General features: G+C 44.0%; 1 protein-coding gene across 2 annotated transcripts in view; it reads right to left on the bottom strand.

The window, feature by feature from the left end:
- The window catches only part of LOC124556842 (cAMP-specific 3',5'-cyclic phosphodiesterase-like), a 931,691-nt gene that overhangs the window by 227,862 nt on the left and 678,802 nt on the right, over window positions 1–25,027 (bottom strand). The window lies entirely within an intron of this gene.

Below are 25,027 nucleotides of genomic sequence, written 5' to 3'. Positions count from 1 at the left end.
GGCAGAAATTGTGGGTGACAGACTCATAGGGCCATACGCTTTACTAAATACGAGAGAGTAGAGTAATAGCTGCTATACATCACAGATCTTCCGTGCGATGAATTACCAGCGCTACTGGAGAAAGTTACCATTGTAGAAAGGCAACGGCAGTGGTTTGTGTACGACAGAGGATTGCCCCATTTCCTACGGATCATGAGACATTACCTCATCGCAAAGTTTCATGGACAATAGATTGGTCGAGATGGTGCTGAAGCATAGCTTCCCATTCATTCGAGCTGAATCCATTGGACTTCTGTATATGAGGACACTTAAAGGGATTGTTGCATGTCCAGACCCATCGGAAATATGGAGCGTGAGACCAATGCTTGTGAAGCAATCTGAATGGAGCCAGGTGTTTTTGACAAAATACCCGATTCAGTGAGAAGTGCCGAAATCTTTGTCAGCATGCGTGTCAGCCATTTGTAGCACTTTATACACTACTGGCCATTAAAACTGCTACACCAAGAAGAATTGCAGATGATAAATGGGAATTCATTGGACAAATATACTATACTAGAACTGACATGTGATTACATTTAACGCAATTTGGGTGCATAGATCCTGAGAAATCAGTACCCACAACAACCACCTCTGGCCGTAATAACGGTCTTGATACGCCTGGATATTGAGTCAAACAGAGCTTGGATGGCGTGTACAGGTACATATGCCCATGCAGCTTCAACACGATGCCACAGTTCATCAAGAGTAGTGACTAGCGTATTGTGACGAGCCAGTTGCCCGGCCACCATTGACCAGACGTTTTCAATTGTTGAGAGATCTGGGGAATGTGCTGGCCAGGCCCGCAGTCGAACATTTTCTGTATCCAGAAAGGCCCGTACAGGACCTGCAACATGCGATCGTGCATTATCCTGCTGAAATGTAGGGTTTCACGGGGATCGAATGAAGGGTAAAGCCACGGGTCTGATATGTAACGACCACTGTTAAAAGTGCAGTCACCGAGACGTGTAACCAACGGCACCCCATACCATCACGCCGGGTGATACGCCAGTATGGCGATGACGAATACGTGCATCCAATGTGCGTTCACCGCGATGTCGCCAAACACGGATGCGACCATCATGGTGCTGTAAACAGAACCTGGATTCATCAGAAAAAATGACGTTTTGCCATTCGTGCACCCAGGTTCATCGTTGAGTACACCATCGCAGGCGCTCCTGTCTGTGATACAGCGTCATGGGTAACCGCAGCCATGGTCTCCGAGCTGATAGCCCATGCTGCTGCAAACGTCGTGGAACTGTTCGTGCAGATGGTTGTTGTTTTGCAAACGTCCCCATCTGTTGACTCAGGGATCGAGACGTGGCTGCACGGTCCTTTACAGCTATGCGGATAAGATGCCTGTCATCTCGACTGCTAGTGATACGAGGCCGTTGGGATCCAGCACGGCGTTCCGTATTACCCTCCTGAGCCCACCGATTCCATATTCTGCTAACAGTCTTTGGATCTCGACCAACGCGAGCAGCTACAATCCGACCTTTATCGAAGTCGGAAACGTGATGGTACGCATTTCTCCTCCTTACACGAGGCATCACAACAGCGTTTCACCAGGCAATGCCGGTCAGCTGCTGTTTGTGTATGAGAAATCGGTTGGAAACTTTCCTCGTGTCAGCACGTTGTAGGTGTCGCCACCGGCGCCAACCTTGTGTGAATGCTCTGAAAAGCTAATCATTTGCATATCACAGCATCTTCCTGTCGGTTAAATTTCGCGTCTGTTGCACGTCATCTTCGTGGTGTAGCAATTTTAATGGCCAGTAGTGTATAATGTGTACTTCTACGCAACAGACAGGTGGAAGTGAAAGGACAGATTGGCCTATATCTCAACCGATTTTCGGAGATATGACTGTAGGAACTTTTATTCTGGTTTTGATTAATAGTGCCTTTTGTAAACAGCCTGTTGCAGGGTAAGTCAACGTTCTCCACGGACTCCGATCCCACAGTGGTGCTACTCCCACATACTTCGTGCCGTCGAAGAGTGCTCTCAAATCATAAGTAAAAACACCAGTGAGAATTAACGTTTGCGTCAGGCCTAGAGGCGTTGACCGACAGGCTACGGTTAAGACGACTGTTTGCAGTAAGGTGGTTAGAGTCCCGGTCTGTCACAAATTTCGATAAGGTTAGCTATCGAAATATTGTACTCAGAAACACAATCGTCGACTCGGTAGTAGCCGGAAGATTTGCCGTCAGTCAGACACGGCAAGAAAATAAGAGACGTCGCTACAGGATGCTGTTTTCCCTCTTCAAGTTCCTCGAGGTGAACGAGATACAGACAGCATCCACTCGGTGAAACTCACCATGCAGGAGAAATAGTCATCGTCGTGGCATATGCACGATGTCCTAGTGTTATTTCTGTTATCTACATCTACATCTACATCTACATCTACATCCATACTCCGCAAGCCACCTGACGGTGTGTAGCGGAGGGTACCTTGAGTACCTCTATCGGTTCTCCCACACTGCTGAGCAGTATTCAAGCAGTGGGCGTACAAGCGTACTGTAAACTACTTCCTTTGTTTTCGGACTGCATTTCCTTAGGATTCTTCCAATGAATCTCAGACTGGCATCTGCTTTACCAACGATCAACTTTATATGATCATTCCATTTTAAATCACTCCTAATGCGTACTCCCAGATAATTTATGGAATTAACTGCTTCCAGTTGCTGACCTGCTATTTTGTAGCTAAATGATAAGGGATCTATCTTTCTATGTATTCGCAGCACATTATACTTGTCTACATTGAGATTCAATTGCCATTCCCTGCACCATGCGTCAATTCGCTGCAGATCCTCCTGCATTTCAGTATAATTTTCCATTGTTACAACCTCTCAATACACCACAGCATCATCTGCAAAAAGCCTCAGTGAACTTCCGATTTCATCCACAGGGTCATTTATGTATATTGTGAATAGCAACGGTCCTATGACACTCCCCTGCGGCATACCTGAAATCACTCTTACTTCAGAAGACTTCTCTCCATTGAGAATGACATGCTGCGTTCTGTTATCTATGAACTCTTCAATCCAATCACACAATTGGTCTGATAGTCCATACGCTCTTACTTTGTTCATTTAACGACTGTGGGGAACTGTATCGAACGCCTTGCGGAAGTCAAGAAACACGGCATCTACCTGTGAACCCGTGTCTATGGCCCTCTGAGTCTCGTGGACGAATAGCGCGAGCTGGGTTTCACACGACCGTCTTTTTCGAAACCCATGCTGATTCCCACAGAGTAGATTTCTAGTCTCCAGAAAAGTCATTATACTCGAACGTAATAAGTGTTCCAAAATTCTACAACTGATCGACGTTAGAGATATAGGTCTATAGTTTTGCACATCTGTTCGACGTCCCTTCTTGAAAACGGGGATGACCTGTGCCATTTTCCAATCCTTTGGAACGCTACACTCTTCTGGAGACCTACGGTACACCGCTGCAAGAAGAGGGGCAACTTCCTTCGCGTACTCTGTGTAAAATCGAACTGGTATCCCATCAGGTCCAGCGGCCTTTCCTCTTTTGAGCGATTTTAATTGTTTCTCTATCCCTCTGTCGTCTATTTCGATATCTACCATTTTGTCATCTGTGCGACAATCTAGAGAAGGAACTACAATACAGTCTTCCTCAGTGGAACTTATTGTGAGGCACGAAAGAACTCTGAAACAATTATCGTCTCGTGACCACTGAACAGTTTTCCTCTGACGACAGAGTTTAAAACATCCGCGTTATTTCTACTTTCAGCGAATCTCGCCAACGAGAGCAGTAGTGTCGAGAGACTAGGAGTGCGATCTGCTTGCTGGCGGAACTCGGTGCGTGACACGGGCGTATCGGAAAATTGCAAACCGCCGCTCCCACCAAGTATTCTGCGACAGTACTTTCCCCGCACGCAGCGGAAAACAGGTTAAGGTCGCCCCGATATCGATCCTGGGGCCGCTCATTTGTACGTAAATGTATTCCGTGATGCCCCCAGTTTTCCTGTCCTGTCTCGAGCCCATTGCGCGGCTCAGCGCTAGCGCCGTGCCATGCACGGGGATCAGGACAAGTCCACTACTGCAAACGACGCTCTTTAGCTGAACGATGAAACGCTTCTTTGCGCACGTATGATTTAAAAACGTAAGGAATATCAAACACTCAAACTAAAGGCCCGATCTTCATCTTACTGCGGACGAGTTGTCTGACTGTCAGACATCACGTTTCCAATTTGTCAGGACATTAGCAGAGTGGCTCAAAGTGGTTTTCCACACTAAAGTGCGCAAAATAGAAAAGCAATAAAGGTGAAATTTGCGCACATTGCGTCCCTTACACGCAGAACCAGTCAGACGTGTTGTTCACATGAAATACCTTCCAGCTGCAATAGTTATTTTACTGCATTTTGCAGGTAAGTAGTACTAAGATCTACTCTTAAAAATTTGCAAATTTATTTGCTGTTGAGATAATGACTCCTGCACTTCAGGAGCTAAGTAATGTAATGTTTTCTGGAAGACAATAGAATACTTCTGTGTTAGCAGAAGAGCCAACACCGTGTTACGAGTGGAGGCCGAAATGCACGCGTTTTAGCCCACGCGGGCTGGCGTGAGGAGGGAAGAACTATACTGACGTGAGGTCTGGAACCTGACAAGGAATTAGAATTCAGAAAGCGGACATAATTAATTTGATACTTAACTTTAATCCATTAATGATGAACGTCGCTCTTGACGGTACATGATTCACAATATTATCTGTTCAGAATACATTCTTGAAGTAATTATAGTAACTGAATATGGCGCCTTGCTAGGTCGTAGCAAATGACGTAGCTGAAGGCTATGCTAAACTGTCGTCTCTGCAAATGAGAGCGTATGTAGACAGTGAACCATCGCTAGCAAAGTCGGCACTGTCGGCGAGTGCTAGGGAGTCTCTCTAGACTAGACCTGCCGTGTGGCGGCGCTCGCTCTGCAATCACTGGTAGTGGCAACACGCGGGTCCGGCGTATACTAACGGACCGCGGCCGATTTTAAGGCTACCACCTGGCGACACCACAAATACTGGTAAGAGGAGAGGAAATTAGCGTTTAATATACCGCCGACAACGAGGTCATTAGAGACGGAGCACAAGCTCGGAATAGAGAAGGATGGAGACGGAAATCAGCCGTCCCCTTTCGAATCCATTTGCCTTAAGTGATTTAGGGAAACCACGGAAAACGTAAATCAGGATGGCCGGACGCGAGTCTGAACCGCCGTCTTCCGGAATGATTGGGCTAACCACTGCGCTACCCCGCTCGGTAGTAGAATACTAGGTAAGTTATTTTTATGCATATTTTCAGTGATGCAACACACGATATTATGAGCATAATGAGTAGTATAACGCCAAGAACACTGCATGAACAATTTGATCTTTCGTTGCTCAACTTTCAAATAATGGGAAACTGATCCTTTAATTTCATTTCTCGCTTCCATAGAGATTTTCAAATTGCACGATACACTTTCATATTTCAAAGAAAGGAAACGGATTAACAACGGCGGAGGGAGAAAAAGGAAAGGGGTGAGGAGGCGAACCTCGCGGTATCAACCGTCACAGCACGAACGCAACGTCCAGGTGAATGGGATGCTGCACGAAGGGAAGAACGGAAAAAAGATTTGGGAAACTACTTGGTAGGTTCCGCTCTGACGGCGTGCCGCATAAGGACCTGAAGAAGGATTGTTGCCTTTACTGTGCAGAAAGTTACGCAGGGTAGCCTCTGATCAGTTGGATGGACGGTTCGGTAGATCAGAGTTCAACGATCCGTCAATGATAAAGTCATCAGAGAGGAACAACAAGGAATGTAGAAGGACGGAGATAGGACATCGCCGTGGCCTTTTGCAAGGGGACCATACTGAAATTCATTGGTAAGGAAGTCAACTACGTTTGAAAACATTCAGCGTGTTCAGTAAGTCGGTATCTATTAATATAAGGAGCGATCAAAACGTTTCCGTTAGAAGGCCGCACAGTCCAGAGTCGGTATGCCAATCAGGCAAAATCGATGTGAGCACTGAGGCAATCACCCCACCGCACCACCAGGTTGAATGTAGCCGTTTGGAAAGATATCGAGCCCTTCTGCGTGAAGTCCGTAGCTGCCTGTTGTAAATCGTCGTCCGGTAAGAATCCTTGATTCTTCAGAGCCTTTTTTTATGGGGAGCGATCAGGATTATAGGTCCAGCGCTTTACTGTCTCCCGCTTGAGTTAGCGGAACTTCTGCGTTACGCCATTTGCGATGTGGGGGCGTGCGTTATCATGGAGCAGCAGTACCCCTTGTCGCACCATACCACAACGACGGTTTTCGACGAAAATGCTGCCCCCCCCCCCCCCCCCCACACACACACACACACATTCTTCATTCTCCGATGGATGTCTACCGGCGTTTATCCACTGGCAGCCAAGAAAAGAATAACAGCACTTTGGTCCTGTTTGGACGCATTTGATGATAACTTCGCCGCAGTTCACGTTTCACCATTTACTGCACGCACGTTGGAAAGACACGAATGCCTTCCTATCCCTTGCCTGCATCTCGGTGCTTAATTATCCCTATCAGAATCGCGTTACCTTGCATACACGCTGTAGCACGTCCTTCAAGGCAAACGTTTTGATCGTTCCTTATGCTGTCCTCTAGCTGAGTGGTCAGCGCCACAGAATGTCAATCCTAAGGGCCCGGGTTCGATTCCCGGCTGGTTCGAAGATTTTCTCCGCTCAGGGACTGGGTGTTGTGTTGTCCTAATCATCATCATTTCATCCCCATCGACGCGCAAGTCGCCGAAGTGGCGTCAAATCGAAAGACTTGCACCAGGCGAGCGGTCTACCAGACGGGAGGCTGCCTTTTTCTGTCGACGGATTACTTCTGGTTAATTCTGATAATCCCAGTAATACTATTCGCTGATAAAGCTGCTTCGAGTCGTGACGGCGAAAGCAACATTTAATTCGTATCTCTGGTCAAAAGAACGTCCACCTGTCATTGCGCAGGTACTTAATTCCGCGAAAATGTCTTACAGGGATTACATTCGTGGACTATCTGCAAAATACGATTAGACTTTTACTAGCACTCGTATGCAGCCACAAGATTGCGGCCCATGCACGTGATGTGACACGCTGCTAAACGAAACTTTCCCCGAAGGAATGCGACGCTCACGTCCACTGGGCGCTACGGTGTCTGGAGCTTACTCTGTATCTTAAACGAACCATTAACATTACCTGCGAAAATAATCAGAAAATTTTCTGACCACGGAGTTGAATTTTTCAAAATTTAAAATTTTCGATTTTATTCATTGTTCTTTAATGAAGAAATAAATAAATATTACTGATTTGCTGATCAGTTTTTGAAGCTCTTTGCAATACTGGATGTGTGTCTCATTACACGAGAGGCTCAAAGGAATTAGTTTCCTCGAAGTTAGCGGTTTTTAGCGAAATGCTGTAGAGCGCGTTATATTTCAGGCTAAGCATGCAGCATATGATTGTGTCTATGTCTCTATGCTGGCCTTTGTTGCACAGTAACAAGAAAGGAAGTATTGTAGTCTTTGGAATTGCTGGTATTACTAGTTTTGAAGATGAAAGAAAACCTCTCTTTCCTCCATACTAAATGTGCTATTAGCATTATACTAGAATGTCGTCTACAGAAAACGTTGTCTAGAAGACGCGATTTTAGTTTATACGTTTAAAATCTTCTTTACTATCAGTTACATTTTAAGTTATTGGGGAAATGATCAAATACTTTTGTTACTGGATACTGAACAACTTTCAGAACCACTGACACATTTAGTGATGAGTCATTTTCTCTTTTCAGTCTTGCAGCTGTGGAATATTCCTACCACATTGTGAATAGTAATTTTTAATTAGCTAAATTTTAATTAGTTCAATTGCATCAACTGTAAGGGCGTGGTTATAATGCGTAACTCCTTGAAGTGGCCGCTAACATATAGTTGTGGGTGAATATCACGTACTATTTTCAGTACTACCTCTTGTACAATTAATATCTTGTATGTGAAGAGTTACTCCAGAAAATTATTACGTATGACATTATTGAGTAGAAATACCCAGCGTGCGTTATGATGTTTATTTGTTTCCGAAACCAGCGTATTACAGGACAATGGCTATATCATTATTTTTTTAGGGTGCTAGTCATTAGCGTCCTTCCAGAATGAGATTTTCAGTCTGCACCGAAGTGTGCGCTGATATGAAACTTCCTGGCAGATTAAAACTGTGTGCCGGACCGAGACTCGAACTCGGGACCTTTGCCTTTCGCGGGCAAGTTTCATTAGCGTCCTTATTTTTCGACGAGAAAAAATTGCTGGACGTTTGAGTAATTTAATAATAGATTTTATTGCGCATTTTTCATCAACACATTAATTAAAAATATCTGACGAGGGCGGACCAGCCAGTACTAAAGGAAGTGGGGAGTATCGCGTTGTCAGTAGAGAAGCAGTAACAGAAGAATGGATCTGTTAGGAGAGCTCAGTGATGTGGAACGGGAACTAGTCACTGGATGTCACCTACATAACAAATCAGTCTTCTAAATCTGCCCAAGTCGACAGTGAGTGACGTGACTGTGAAGTAGAAACGCGAAGCAACAACCACAGCTGAACCAGGAACAGGCAGACGCCCTATATTGACGGACAGGGACCGTCGAGCGCGCTGCGAAAGGTAGTTGTCTGTCACAAACCGCTTGAAATCAGCGGAATGAATCACTCGTGAATCCCAACACGCTCCCAGTAATCCAGCTACCACAATATCTACGCACAGGGGGCTAAAAAGAATGGGGTACAATGGTCGAGTCACACATTTCTGTAGTCTGTGATAAGTGACGCTCGAGGTGGTGTAAAGAGCGACTATGCTGGAAAGTGGATGACTGGACACCAGTGATTTGGGGTGATGAATCATCTTGTGCTCTGTGAAAATCAGATGGAAGGGTTTGGGTTTGGCGTATGTCTGGAGAACGTTACCTGCCATTGTGTGTTATGTTATGTTATCCGGGGACCTAGAAACGACGGAGAGGCTCCGTCCCCGCCGCAGCCGCAGTGGTCCACAACCCCACGACGACTACCGCAGTCTACTTCACCCCTTCACCGCCCCATACCGAACCCAGGGTTATTGTGTAGTTCGGCCCCCGGCGGACACCCCAGGAGACGTCTCACACCAGACGAGTGTAAACCCTATGTTTGCGTGGTAGAGTAAAGGTGGTGTACGCGTACGTGGAGAACTTGTTTGCGCAGCAATCGCCGACATAGTATAGCTGAGGCGGAATAAGGGGAACCAGCCCGCATTCCCCGAGGCAGATGGAAAACCGCCTAAAAACCATCCACAGACTGGTCGGCTCACCGGTCCTCGACACAAATCCGCCGGGCGGATTCGTGCCGGGGACCGGCGATCCTTCCCGCCCGGAAAGCCGTGCGTTAGACCGCACGGCCAACCGGGCGGACTCGCCATTGTGTGCAGTGCCAACAGGGAAGTGCGGAGGAGCTGGTGCTGTGTAGAGGAACAGTCCGGAGATGATGATTGTGTCAGCATGATCATACACCCTATCATAAGCATTATCTGTGAGGCATTGGCTTGAGGACAATAACATTCCCGAAATGGATTGGCCTGCTCAGAGTTCCGACCTGAACCTAATGGAACTCGTCTGAATTGAGTTAGATTGGCGACTTCGCTCCAGGCCACAGCGTCCATCACTGCCTTCTCTGATTTCGGGTTTTGTGGAAGAACGGACGAATGGCTCTGAGCACTATAGGACTGAGGTCATCAGTTCCCTAGAACTTAGAACTACTTAAACCTAACTAACCTAAGGACATCACTCACATCCATGGCCGAGGCAGGATTCTAACCTGCGACCGTAGCGGTCGCTCGGCTCCAGACTGTAGCGCCTAGAACCGCACGGCCACTCCGGCCGGGCTCTGTCTTTCCTTACGTTTTTAATCCTCTACAGGTGCGTCAAGTACCCTGGACATTATTCGTATTTCCTGACGTTCCTTCTTTTTAACAATGTTTTTCACTTGTTCCTCCACTCGCCGATTCTGCTGAGTACCTCACTTCTTATCAGCCCACCTAATTTTCAGCATTATTTTACAGCAGCAAACCTCAAACACTGAAAAGGAAAAATGACTCATCACTAAATTTGTCAGTGGTTCCTTCCCCGATTTTCTCCTGAATATATCTCGTATTTCCTTCATTTCTTCTGCTTTCTATACTTTCAACAATCGAAGCTTAACACTGTCTTACTCCGTTTCTGGTCAGAGCACGTCGTTCTTGGTCTTCTATCCTCATTTTCCCCTCTTGATTCTTCTACGTGTTGTATAATACCCGTCCCTACAGCTGATCTCTATTTTCTTGAGAATTTCGGACATCTTACACTGTGTAAGTGTTTTTTCTAGGTCGACAAATGCTACGAATACGTGTAAACTTTTATTACGTCTTGCTTACATTATCGAGCGCATCGCGAGAACAGGCTCGTACATGGAACCACTATTCCCACTAGCGATATTCCTAGACTCTCACGACCTATACCCCTGTGCACTACCAGCCATTAGGCACTTGGGGCAATATTTGGATTTGCATTACATGATTCAAGTGTTTCGACGAACGCTCGCGCTGTGGTCACGCGCATTCCTACAAGCGCAGGTCGTGCCTCCGCTATCTCGCGCCGTGCCCGCAAATCACGCTAAAGCCTGTGCAAAGCTGCGGACAATACCATCTTACGTACTCCGCATTCCCGCAACGTCACACCAGGTCCCCGCAAGGACAGGTTGCAAAGCCGCGAGCTGTTCCACGTTCCTGGAAGCTGCTCGCTACGGCAGAAACAATGCGGTGTTTTCGGGCAGCACTTCAAAAAATTCTGCTCATGCTAGCTACAAATCAACATTTGGGTACGAATTCCGTTAGTTCAAAATATTATGTAGCAGTAAGATATAAGTGGAATTTGGAAACATCTCCCACAGACCACTGCATTCCGATGGGGAATGTTTGCGTTCGTAACTGCGTACAGCTATCCAAACACAGAGCAGTGCAACTTCCAAGTAATCCACGTCAGTAAACTATATATGGATATTAAATATATGAAGCCGACCGGTGTGGCCGAGCGGTTCTAGGCGCTTCAGTCCGGAACAGCGCGACCGTTACGGTCGCAGGTTCGAGTCCTGCCTCGGGCATGGATGTGTGTGACGTCCTCGGGTTAGTTAGGTTTAAGTAGTTCTACGTTCTAGGGTACTGATGACCTCAGATGTTAGGTCCCATAGTGTTCAGAGCCATTTTTTTAAATATACGAAGGCCAATAGACTCTTCCTCCACATTCAACAGGCAGTTGTCACAGACGGAATTACAGCAGAATAACTCGCTTCCAATTAACAATAAATGGGAAATAAACTGGTTGCGGCACGTTCTATACAGGGTGAATACTATTAAAACCGACAAACTGCAGGGACGGATTCCTGGCTGGAAATGGAGGAAAAAAAAGTCCTACGAACATATGTTTGGGAGCACATCGTTGCCATCGTAGATGGCGCTGACGAATGACATTCCCTCTGACCATGTGCCGCGTGTTCCTTGTGTGGTGCAGGCTGTGTGATTGACGCAGTGTACTGCAAGCAGCACCAGAATGGTCCGTTATTCACGTCGGGAACAAGCCGAGATGGTGTTTTTGTATGGCCAAGTAAACGGAGACAGCCGAGAGGCAGCACTGCTATACCGCAACAAGTACACTCACAGATACCAACCACATCACACAACATCATTTCAAGGCTTTTTTGGGCGTTTGTTTGATCATGAGTCCTTTCAAAATAAGTGGTTCAAATGGCTCTGAGCACTATAGGACTGAGGTCATCAGTCCCCTAGAACTTAGAACTACTTAAACCTAACTAACCTAAGGACATCACACACATCCATGCCCGAGGCAGGATTCGAACCTGCGACCGTCGCGGTCACGCGGTTCCAGACTGAAGCGCCTAGAACCGTCCTTTCGCATAGACGAAAATGCAGGGAGGCGTCTTTGCACTTTGTCTGTTTTATTAATGTTCACCACCCTTTACAATCTCTCTCTCTCTCTCTCTCACTCACTCACTCACTCACTCACTCACTGCGCTATCAAGGAAAGAGACCCAGTATTCCCGAATCGGATTAAAATTAATGGTTCGCTTTTGGGTGTTCAGCCGAGTTGTTGATTCCGTTTTATGTAGTCGAAGACCGACCCAGTCATCTTCTTGAGGTGCTACGAGCTGTGGTGATACGTGTAGTCACTGCCTGGATTAGGTCTGTCGTCGCAATATTGTACATAAAATGGCATCAACAGCTCGAAGGAAGACCCGAAAGCACGCCATTAATCAACAATGCCGAGAAACCAGAGAGAAAACGAATACAACTTCCTGTCTCAATGCTAAATTACTCGCTAAGCTTAGGCCTAACATTTATATCAAAATCTGGTAGAGGATAGGAACTGAATCCACTACTTCGTGTACGCGTGTATGTGGGTGTAAGTGGAACTGTTCTGCTAAACAAGTTTCTTTTAGGAAGATCGAGTTTCTAAAATACTGACAACACCCACTTCTTATGAACATTTTATTCGCATAACATCTGATGGAAATACTTCACATAAACAAACACAGTTCCCAAGGCACTATAAAAGAAAAGGAAGATCGGTTTGAAAAAAAAAATGAGAGAAATTATCTGTATTAGAATGCTGAAGATTAGATGGGTAGATCACGTAACTATATTGAATAGAATTGGGGAGAAGAGGATCTTGTGGCACAACTTGACTAGAAGAAGGGATCGGTTGGTAGGACATGTTCTGAGACATCGAGGGATCAGCAATTTAGTATTGGAGGGCATCGTGGAGGGTAAAAATCCCGGGTTCGATTCCCGGCGGGGTCAGGGATTTTCTTTGCCTCGTGATGAATGGGTGTTGTGTGATGTCCTTAAGTTAGTTATGTTTAAGTAGTTCTAAGTTCTAGGGGACTGATGACCTCAGTAGTTAAGTCCCATAGTGCTCAGAGCCACCATGCCGTGGAACAGCTCTGCTCATTCACTGCTGGAGTTCTAAGTTATTCTTCGTGTTTAACTGTCCCTCTTAATACATATCGATAAAACGAACATCGCAGTAGACTAATTTGGAACCACTTTGTCGAATGCAATCGTAAAATTCCAATTTAAATATAATTTCGCATTCAGCGGAAAACAAACAGACGCTTTCCGCCAAAACTGGACGTCTCATGAGAGACTTAATAAGCAGTACTTGTTTGGGCCGATTCCATCGACACACTGCAAGAACGACATTGCAAATATCTGCTCAGACACCACAGAAAATGCGCCTGACGACCCACGGGCATCCGGTATATATCTTGGCTCCCAGTATTAACACTAATCGATACCGCTGTCATTCTAGGACAGTGTTAGTCAAGCTGAACAGGAAGAGGGAAGGTCTCGTTGAAGGAGCCTTTCTGGCCAAGCGGATAGGACAACGGAGTACAATTTCCCTCCGTGGAGTACCAACAAGGTTTTCACAGGAAGAATTTGTTCTCTTTTTATTTTTTCCTTAATTTTCTATTAGTTTGCTGTCTTCGGTAAGGTGCTTCTCTAATCCCCTATTTTTACAGAAAATATTTTTAATAATAATGTACAGCCGGTCTTAGACATTTTCTGTTTTCCTGAAAATCCCGCTTAATGAAACTATTATGCGAATACACCAATTCAAAAGGCAATTTCCACGAAGAAATGGCGGTGAATGCTTAAGGTAGTGACATCCCCCAAGTAGGAAGTATCACATTTACGGGACAACATTCTCATGTGTATTGTGTTTAAGGTAAACGCAGGTCTTGTTATTCACAAAAACAGTCAAGTGAATCTTTGAGTAAGATTCCGGTGAAGTAAGCAAAAATGCGGAGTAAGCTCAAATGAAATGTTACTACCTGGATTTTTCTCTCTGACGGACGTACCGTGAAATGCTCCAGGTTTCTGCACATGGCCAGTACCGAACCAGTCACTCAGTTTGCAGCCTTATCAGTACTCGACGCGTTTCAATGTTATAACTCCAGTTACGAGGATTACATTCTGTTTTCAGCGGTACATCTACTTCAGTCTTTCAGATTGTTCTCATAAAATTAAGACGTTTCTTGTTTCTGCGCTAACTGACTGGCGGGAAAAGCCAAATCAGCGGCAGCTTTAAAAAACAAAACGCAATGCTTAAAAAAGACATTTATCTTCGAATTTGTCAAAGAATGAGAAAGAGAAATCTATGAAGTCACTAGAGGTACTCTGTTATTAAATACTGTAATCCCAGATAAAAGACCACTTAAATTTCATAGAACACTAAGGGATTGACAAACAGCTGCACACACGCAGAACACTAAAAAAAACCTTCCTGACAGAGAACATTAATTTACAATTTTTGTATTCAAAAAATTCATCGAACTGGTCAAAATGAAGTGCATTTTTAATTTCCTCAACAAATTTAGGAGAGAGATCTCCAACACATGGTGGTACAACATAATGACTTGATTTGAGCTATACTCCTTACCAACCCTGTTCTATATATATTCTAGTAACTTAACGGATAGATTCGGTGCAACTGTTGTTGTATTGGGAACTAACAGTTATCATAAATGCCTGATTTTTCTGTACCATGTTCACTCTTACAGCGGATCGAAAATTACGCACTGGTTTTATCAGCGATAAACAAAAGAATTGATAGACGTAATCACCAGATTTGTAACGAACTGTCATGATAAAGGGCAACGCAGGTAAACTGACAATAACAACATATCTGAATACAGACTATTTTCGAAGTATATTGTGGACATTAAAAAAAACGAATTCGAGTGTGAGTGGTTACTGTGTTTTATTTGTGTATGAATCTATAAAACTAGAAAGCAAAACCAGGTAAGGCAAAGAAGCACGAAGTTAACGTTCTTCGGAGCCGGAAGTACTGAGAGTGCAACGCTCCATTTTCGAATATTCTCCGCGCGCGGAGGGCCCAGCGTGATGTAACCCCCCGCTGCGCAGAGTGGCAAGGAGGCTCCGGATATCAGGAAGTATTTCGGCACAGGGCCGTAACTCCGGCTGCTGCCGCTGGGTGGCCACACTTGTCACGGCATGAGGCGCTCTAGCGGCAGCTCTCAGCACTAAGTGCTGCTTCGTTTTTCCCTCGCAGGCGTTCCGAGCTCTCAAGGCTTACGACCGCGCTGTGGCGAGCCGGCCACCGAACCGCGCGGCTGCGGAGTGGCAGCTTTCAGCCGTCGGCTATTCAACAACAAAAAGCCTTTAACAATTGGCGTGAAAGCTGCGGCTTAAATGTCCAATCATTTCGTCTTGCGCGGCAGACATTTCACGGTAATCTCTTACGCTGCTAAACGCTCTGTTACCACAACGGAGACTCCAGCGGTCAGGCAAACTATGCCATTGACTGTTTAAGCTGCACTGTTTAAATACAGTAAACCCTGAGAAACTTTAAATGGGAAACTATGATTTGTGACATTTTAGCATTACCTTACGATTATTTTTGTTAGAAATTGCTGCGGTTTATATTCCAATGTTACCAGTTGCGCCCTCCCTACGCTAATGTCTTCATATATCCCGCCCAAGTGCGACTGGAAGGAGGTTTCATCCATATCCAGAATGCTGTTTTGAGAGTTCGCCCTGCTACAGAGGAGCGAATGGACTGAATACCGGAAAATGTACATTTGACGGAAAATGTATGATGGCGCGCTGAAAAGTAATACCTCCGAATTTTTTTGTGAAAACCCGTAAAGCTTTTAAATAAAAGAGGCGTTATCAACATACTACATCTTTAGTCTTCATGTCTACATATTTGCAATCCTCTGCCGCTAGAGGGCTACGAATTGTGAAGTGTAACATGGCGGTGTGTAACGTAACTATGTCAGTGCGTGAGAAAGAGGGTGCTGTAACCGAGCTTCGAATTCGAAGAGTTTGTCCACACACTTGTGAACCCTCTCTTTCAGCATGACAATGCGAGACCACATACGAGCGCTGCGACATTTGCAACAATCCGACGCCTTGGGATCACTGTCATTGGTTATCCGCCGTACAGTCCCGACTTGGCCCCATTCTAATTTTCATGTGTTTCCCAAACTTAAAGAACATAATCGAGGACTTCACTTCGATAGTGATCAACAGCGCAAGCAGAGGTGAGATTGTGGCTAGGTCAACAAACCTAAACATTCTACAATGACGGTATCAACAAACTTGTCTCCCGTTGGGAGAAATGTGTTCGTGCCACGGTGACTACATTGAGGAATTGATATGCTGGCATGAAGAATGTTAATAACTTTTTTCAAAAAACTTAAGAATTTTCACATTAAAAATTCAGAGGTATTACCTTTCAGCACGCTTACGTAGTACCGTGCTCTTACTAGTAACCGAGATCACTAATGTGAGTGAGTTGCTGGTTCGAATCTGATTATGGCCAGATCAATAGACGGTATGCCAAATAGTCGGTGAAGTTTCAAATTTCTCCACGGAGGTTTAATGGTATCCAACATAAAATTAACAACCTTTCTAACAGGCAGTTACGATTTATCTGGAAAACAATTGGAGCACATATATATATACAGGGTTATTACAAATGATTGAAGTGATTTCACAGCTCTACAATAACTTTATTATTTGAGATATTTTCACAATGCTTTGCACACACATACAAAAACTCAAAAAGTTTTTTTAGGCATTCACAAATGTTCGATATGTGCCCCTTTAGTGATTCGGTAGACATCAAGCCGATAATCAAGTTCCTCCCACACACGGCGCAGCATGTCCCCATCAATGAGTTCGAAAGCATCGTTGATGCGAGCTCACAGTTCTGGCACGTTTCTTGGTAGAGGAGGTTTAAACACTTCACCATTAAGAAAAAATGTTGCTTCATCACTGAAAACTAGTTTCGCACTGAAAGCATCCTCTTCCATGAGCTGTTGCAACCGCGCCGAAAACTCAAAGCGTTTGACTTTGTCATCGGGTGACAGGGCTTGTAGCAATTGTAAACGGTGAGGCTTCTGCTTTAGCCTCTTCTGTAAGATTTTCCAAACCCTTGGCTGTGGTACGTTTAGCTCCCTGCTTGCTTTTTAGTCGACTTCCGCGGGCTATGCGTGAAACTTGCCCGCACGCGTTCAACCGTTTCTTCGCTCACTGCAGGCCGACCCGTTGATTTCCCCTTACAGAGGCATCCAGAAGCTTTAAACTCCGCATACCATTGCCGAATGGAGTTAGCAGTTGGCGGATCTTGTTGAACTTCGTCCTGAAGTGTCGTTGCACTGTTATGACTTACTGATGTGAGTGCATTTCAAGCACGACATACACATTCTCGGCTCCTGTCGCCATTTTGTCTCACTGCGCTCTCGAGCGCTCTGGCGGCAGAAACCTGAAGTGCGGCTTCAGCCGAACAAAACTTTATGAGTTTTTCTACGTATCTGTAGTGTGTCGTGACCATATGTCAATGAATGGAGCTACAGTGAATTTATGAAATCGCTTCAATCATTTGTAATAGCCCTGTACATCAGCTTCTGTTGCCGTATGAGGGCCCACTGACTGCTACTTGTAAATCCAATTTCAACACTCGACAACGATGAGTGGGCCTCTGAGGTTAAAAATTGCCTCTCTACGCCGCCAACTATTATATTTCTTTTTATTCTGTGAATATGGCCGTTTAGCCTGAAAAATAGAAAAAAATCTCTCAACGGAAACTGTAGTATGTTCCTTGCGTTCTTTCTCTGTCACCAGCGACAGTTCGTAATTTTGATCGGAAAAGCTAACTACGCAGCTAAGCTGGGGCCTGGAAGGTGAATTTGATAGAAGCGGATCAGAAAAGGTCAGTCTGGACCTCGCTCTGGGGAGGACGTATCGCTGAAGTATACTTATTTACACCTAACGTGTGTCATTTGAATAACTTGTAACATTCAAAATAAAACATCAGGTACACTGCACATATAAAATGAACAGTGGAAGATTCTGAAAATTTGATTCTCTTACAGGCAGTTGTGAGAAAATGACTCATATTGACAGCCAATTGCCTGAGCATGTCTCTCAGCAATTCTCAGAGCACTTCCCCGATCCGTTGGTTCGCGTCCATGGGCTTCATCAAAAAGCTTTTCATTGTGAAAACCCATTCACAAATCCTTAGCTAAACATCTCAAAACTTCATATAACTTAACAATACTGGTAAACCAGATTAAAGTGTGTGAGGTCACAACAATGTGGTTATTATTTACCACCCGTTTGCCTTCGAAATGAAAAAGAAATTATCTTTACAGGTGTCACAAATACAACGCCATATTACATTTAATTCGTTGACAATTCTGGTTGCAATCGAACTTCTCATCCACAGCCTTGCCATTTCTCCAGTTGGCTCAAGGTTTGTAGGTAACAGTCACATGGTGTAAATTTACTGCACTTAGGTAAAGACAGTGGTAAACAATTTGTAAAGTGAACATGGCAAACATGTTTGTATTCACATAAGACTTAATCGATTTAGAGTGACAGAACTAATTCTACACCATGTTGTGATTCTGGAAGGGAACTGTGTTCAGAGGTTAATGTCCTGTCGACTTGATGTCATTAGTTACAGAGCATTAACTCAAAAAGGAAGGAAGGACGAAAGAGGCAACAGCATTTTATAGGAAAGCGTAGAGGTCACTCCTGCTTACAAAAAGGATCAGAGATCGCATGCTCAGAATTGCTAACCAGTGTCATTGACATTCGTCTGTTGCACGATCCTATAGCATATTCTAATCTTGTGATATCATGTCTCTATACTACCCTACCGGCGTCTTTAATTTTGGAATGGGGGACTGATGACCTTCGCTGTTTAGTCCCCCTTAAACATCCAACAACCACCACCACCGCGTCTTTAAGGAGGGTAGGACGTCCAACGGGCCGACTTGGAGCAGGAGAAGCACCACAGGACATTTTAATTTCTACTGTCTATACTTTTACAAATAAATTCATAAAACTTTGTTCAAAAAATGGTTCAAATGGCTCTGAGCACTATGGGACTCAACTGCTGAGGTCATTAGTCCCCTAGAACTTAGAACTAGTTAAACCTAACTAACCTAAGGACATCACAAACATCCATGCCCGAGGCAGGATTCGAACCTGCGACCGTAGCGGTCTTGCGGTTCCAGACTGCAGCGCCTTTAACCGCACGGCCACTTCGGCCGGCCATAAAACTTTGTCAGCATGACCAGGAAAGATTCAAGATTCACACTCGTAGCAGCGGTAGTTCAAAAACATAACAAAATAATTATTTTTACATGTGAAATTTCATCATTTTTTCACTTACTATTGGCTGCATTTGTTGCTATAGGTACACTTTTCTTCATAAGTAAGAGAGACTGTTCGATGAATTTTGCACAGCATACAATCCATACTTACAGCTGTCTGAAACTCTAGAATCTATTTAATTTATGAAAAAATGAATGAGTTGTTACGTTTTAAACTTTATGTTTAGAAAAAAAAACAAATTTTGTAGTTAATTATCTCAATTTTTACCACAGTTTTTAATAGATTTGGAAAATTCTAGAGTTTCATACACCTGTAAGTATGGTTTGTATGCTGTGCAAAATTCATCAAAGAATCTCTCTTACTTGTGAAGAAAAATGTACCTATAGCAACAAATGCAGCCAACAGTAAGAGAAAATATGACGAAATTTCATATCTAAAAACAAATTATTTTGTTATGTTTCTGCACTTCCACTGCTGTGAGTATGAATCCTGAATCCTTCCTGGTCATGCTGACAAAGTTTTATGAATTTATTTGTAAAAGTAGAGACAGTAGAAAATAAAATGTCCTGTGGTGTCTCTCCTACTCCAAGTCGGCCCGTTTGACGTCCTACCCCCCTTAAGTTAACAACGGCACTGCAACTTTCCGCCAGACGCCCATAGCGGTCTCGCGGGATCTGGCGGAGCCAATGTTGCGCGCCCGCTGGCCCACACGTTCAGCCGCTCTGGACTGCGGGCGTCCTCTGCCGTCGCGATACAGGGCGGCCAGCGGCAACTACACAGCCCGCTCGTTCTCTCAACAGACGCTTCCTACTCACGGCACCGACTACATCGTTCGTGCTTTAGGTCAGAGAGCCTCATCCTTGTTGACGCTGTGATAGTTGGACTATTTTGCATAATCTCTAATGAGTCTCCGTACGCTTGGAAAAATACAAGTCACGTAAATCTTCTGTTTAGTGTGTAATCTTGTTCGCTAATCGTTTCTTCTCCTGACCATCTTTCCTACGCCAGCAACTGCCATACCGCTGTATAGCCCACCTCTCCTTACTGATGTGTACGAAGTCATATACAACATACCTGAAACACCATAACGTTCCAGGAGGGGAACAATCATCTCTTAGAGAATCAGCAGGGATTCAGGTAAAACCACACACGTTAAGCACCTCTAGATTTATTCATACACGACATCTTGCAAACAATATGAGTTAGGTGAATCTGGAGATTTCGTCTTCCTAGATTTTCGAAGGAGTTTCGACACTGTATGACATTGTCGACTAATAACCACGACACGATCATGCGGAGTATCTTCAAAAATACGAGATTTGGCGGAGGAACAGTAGACAACCCAGACGGTATACTGGACGGCGAATGTTTCACAGAAGCTGAAGTAATGTCATGCGTGCCCAAAGGAAGAGTAATAGGACCACACGGTTTTCAATAGACGTAACAGATTTATGGTTCAAATGTCTCTGAGCACTATGGGACTTAACAGCTGAGGTCATCGTCCCCTAGAACTTAGAACTACTTAAACCTAACTAACCTAAGGACATCACACACATCCATGCCCGAGGCAGGATTCGAACCTGCGCCGTAGCGGTCGCTCGGTTCCAGACTGAAGCGCCTAGAACCGCACGGCCACACTGGCCGGCAACAGATTTATCAGACAGCTTCAGCAGCGCTGTAAGATCGTTCGCTGACGATAATGTTGTGTGCAGAAAAGTGTTGTCTTTGGGATGGGAAAACTGCAGAAAGACTTGCCAAAAATATTCATTTGGTTTAACGAATTTTATCTTTCTTTAATTGTGGGCCAATGCAACGTAATGCCTCTGACAAACAGAAAACTCCAGACAGTATACGATTACAAGAAATGAGATCATAACGTGAAATTAGTATTAGGGTAGGACAATGGAAGACTTAGATTCGTTGGAAGGGTTTTGGGAAAGTGCATTGCACCTGTAAAGGAAATTACAAATAAGACGCCAGAGCGACCAATTCTAAGGCTCGTTCCAGTGGGAGAAGTCCCTATCAAGTAGGTATGACAATGAATATCAAAAGAATTCGAAGACGTGCTGCTAGGATCGAAAGTGTAACACAAATTCTCAGAGAAGTTGAATGAGAATCCTTGGAAGAAAGGTAACGTAGCAGTTCTCGCGGAACTGTCATGGGTAAATTTAGAGAGCGCGTATTCGAAGAAGCCTGTGCGCCAACTATGCTGGCACCACCATATCCCTTGCGTAGGGGTTATGAAAATAAGACGAAAGGGATTAGGGCACGTACACTGGCATATAGGCAGTTTTCCCTCGCTCTGTACGTGAATGGAATAGAAAGAACATAATGCTGGTACATTGTAACCTACGTCTGGCAAAATGCAATGCTTCTGTAAAGGAAATGAAGAATAAGGGGGTGTTGTGTTGTTGTTGTTGTTGTTGTTGTGGTATTCAGTCCGAAGACTGGTTTGATGCAGCTCTCAATGCTACTGTATCCTGTGAAGCTTGTTCATCTCCGAATGACTACTGCAACGTACATCTTTCTGGATCTGCTTACAGTATTCATCTCTTGGTCATCCTCTACAATTTTTACCCCCACACTTCCCTCCAATAATAAATTGATGATCCTTTAATGTCTCACTATGTGTGCTACACCCAGATAGCCAGATTGTGCAACGATTTTCTTTTCACCCCAGTTCTATTCAGTACCTCCTCATTCCTTACGTGATGTACCCATCTAACCTTCAGCATTCTTCTGTAGCATCACATTTCAAAAACTTCTATTCTAGCCAAACTGTTTATAGTCCATATTTCACTACCATACACGGCTATACTCCATACAAATGATTTTAGAAAATACTTCAACACTTAAATATGTATCCAATGTTAACAAACTTCTCTTCTTCAGAAACGCCTTTCTTGTCATTGCCAGTCTACATTTTATATCCTCTATACTTCGGCCATCATCAGTTCTTTTGCTGCCCAAATAACGAAACTCACATACTACTTTAAGTATCTCGTTTCCTAGTCCGATTCCTTCAGCACCACGATGATTTCATTCGATTACATTTAATTATCCTTCTCTTGCTTTTGTTGATGTTCATCATCTATCCTCCTCTCAAAAAATTTTGCGCATTCCGTTGAAATGCTCTTCCAAGTCCTTTGCTGTCTCTAACTGAATTACAATGACATCGGCAGACCTCAAAGTTTTTATTTCTTCTCCCTGAACTTTAATTCCTACTCCAAATTTTTCTTTGGTTTCTTTCACTTCTTGTTCAATGTACAGATTGAATAACATCGGCGATAGGCCACAACAGTGTCTCACTCTCTTCTCAGCCACTGCTTCCCTTTCATGCTCCTCGACTCTTGTAACTGCCATCTGGTTTCTGTACTGTAGTAAATAGCCTTTCGCTCCCTGTATTTTACCCCTGATAACCTCAGGACTTCGAAGAGTATTCCCGACAATATGGTCAAAAGCTTTCTCGAAGTCTAGAAACGCTATAAACGTGTTTGTCTTTCCTTAACCTGTCTTCTAAGATAAGTCGTAAGGTCAGTAGTGCCTCGCGTGTTCCTTCATTTCTCCAAATTGATCTTCCCAGAGCTCAGCTTCTAACAGTTTCTCCATTCTTCTGTAAAGAATTCGTATTAGTATTTTGCAAATATGACTTATCAAACTGATAGTTCGGTAATATTCACATCTGTCAGCACCTGCTTTGTTTGGAATTGGAATTATCATAGTCTTCTTGAAGTTTGAGTATATTTCGCCTGTATCATACATCTTGTTTACCAGATGGAAAAGTTTAGTGATGGCTGGCCCTCCTAAGGCTGTCAACAGTTCTTGAGAAATTTTGTCTACCGCCGGGGCCTTGTTTCGATAGTGCTCTGACAAATCCTTCTCGCAGTATAATATCTCCCATCTTATCTTCATCTACGTCCTCTTCCATTTCATAATTCAGTCATCTCCAACACTTGGTTTAAGAATCGTGAAAGAAGGTTGTATACGTGGAAGAGACCTGGAGACACCAGAAGGTTTCCAATTGTTTATATAATGGTAAGACAGAGATTTCGGAACCATGTTTTAAATTGTATGAGATTTTCGGGGGCAGATGTGGGCTCTGAGCACAATTTATTGGTTAAGAACTGTAGTTTAAAACTAAAGAAATTTCAAAAAGATGGGAAATTAAGGAGATGTGACCTGGATAAGTTGAAAGAATCAGAAGTTGTTGAATATTTCAGAGGGAGCATTAGGCAACGTCTGACTAGAACAGGGGAAAGGAATACATTACAAGACGAATGGGTAGCTTTGAGAGATGAAACAGTAAAGGCAACAGATGATCAAATACGGTATAAGACAAGGCCTAACAGTTACACATTTCTATTCACTGGATGAGGTATTAAACTGCTATTGAGGCCTGCGGCAAATAATACAGTAAATATTGAATGTAATTGATAACAGGAGAAAATACAAAAATGCAGCAAATGGAGCAGACGAAAGGAAATACAAACGTTTAAGAAATGAGACTGAAAGGAAGTGCAAAATGGCTAAGTAGGAATGGCTTTGGGACAAATGTAGGGATTTCGAATATAAAGATAGACACCCCCTAAAATAAATTTAAAGAGGACTTCGGAGAATACGGAAGCAGCTGTACGAGTATCAAGAGTTTAGATGGAAAACGAATCCCAAGGAAAGAAGGGAAAGCTGAAAGAAGTATATGGAGGCTCTATACAAGGGAGATGATGAAAACGATAGTGCGACCAATTCTAGTGTATTGTTCCAGTGGGAGGAGTCAGTATCAGGTAGTCATACAAGGGATTTCGAAAGAATTGTTCTGCAAAATACTTTTGTAGAGGTAAAGGCAGCTTTCTGATTTAGAATGATCTACAGTAAGATTAAATGTGACAAGTTAAAATTATATTAGGACAGAATCACAGCATAAATTTGTGCAGGCTTCAATAGCAATTTAGTAGCTCATCCACTGATCCAGTGAACAGAAATGTGTAGCTACTGCAGGGCAAAACATCGGTACTTTTGGAACATCTATCGTAAAATACATGTAAATATTCGCCCCTCCTCCTTCTCTTTGCCCCAGTCTCTCTCTCTCTCTCTCTCTCTCTCTCTCTCTCTCTCTCTCTCTCTCTCTCTCCCCCTCCCTCTCTCCCACGCCCCCCTCTCAACTGACACTGTCATGAAACGAGCAAAATCTGTCGTGAAAACTCTAATATTTCTATGAAAAAAATTTAGGAGCCCTCAAATGGAAACTAACGTTGATGAGTTTAGCATTAAAGCTGCAAATGATAGAGAGAAACTTGGTGTGAACCCGCGGTCACATTTAAAAATATCCGCGGATACGTATGAAGCAAAAAAAGTCTGAGTATATATTATTTCAAAGAAACTGCGGAGCAAAAGACGTAACGCTCGGTAGTCCAAATCATGTCGTATCTACCGGCCGCTACCTCTGAGAAATGTGTTGAGACTTCCTTACCTAGTGGAAGTAATTTCGTATCCCCTATTGTAAGATTGATTTGGTAGGCTGAAGTACGTTACTGCTCGAAATTACAAACTTCTTAGCAAATTCAATGTGATCGTTAAGGCAGAACTTGAAAAATGTACCGTTCTAGAAAAATACTGTACGCGTGGTTACGACACATGCCGCTCTCACTTTCCATCTGATTCACGAATGCCAGTTGAGAGAAGGTCCTTACATCTATGAAGGAAAACGCACTATGCTGTTTTAGTGAAGCCCTTTCTTTGAACAGACCCCATCAGTAAGAGTTGATAGCCATCCAC

This window comes from Schistocerca americana, chromosome X, assembly GCF_021461395.2.
Source record: "Schistocerca americana isolate TAMUIC-IGC-003095 chromosome X, iqSchAmer2.1, whole genome shotgun sequence".
In the NCBI taxonomy this organism is placed as follows: Eukaryota; Metazoa; Arthropoda; class Insecta; order Orthoptera; family Acrididae; genus Schistocerca; species Schistocerca americana.
Note: the sequence above shows the minus strand (reverse complement) of the source record. Positions and strands in the feature narration are given on the sequence as shown.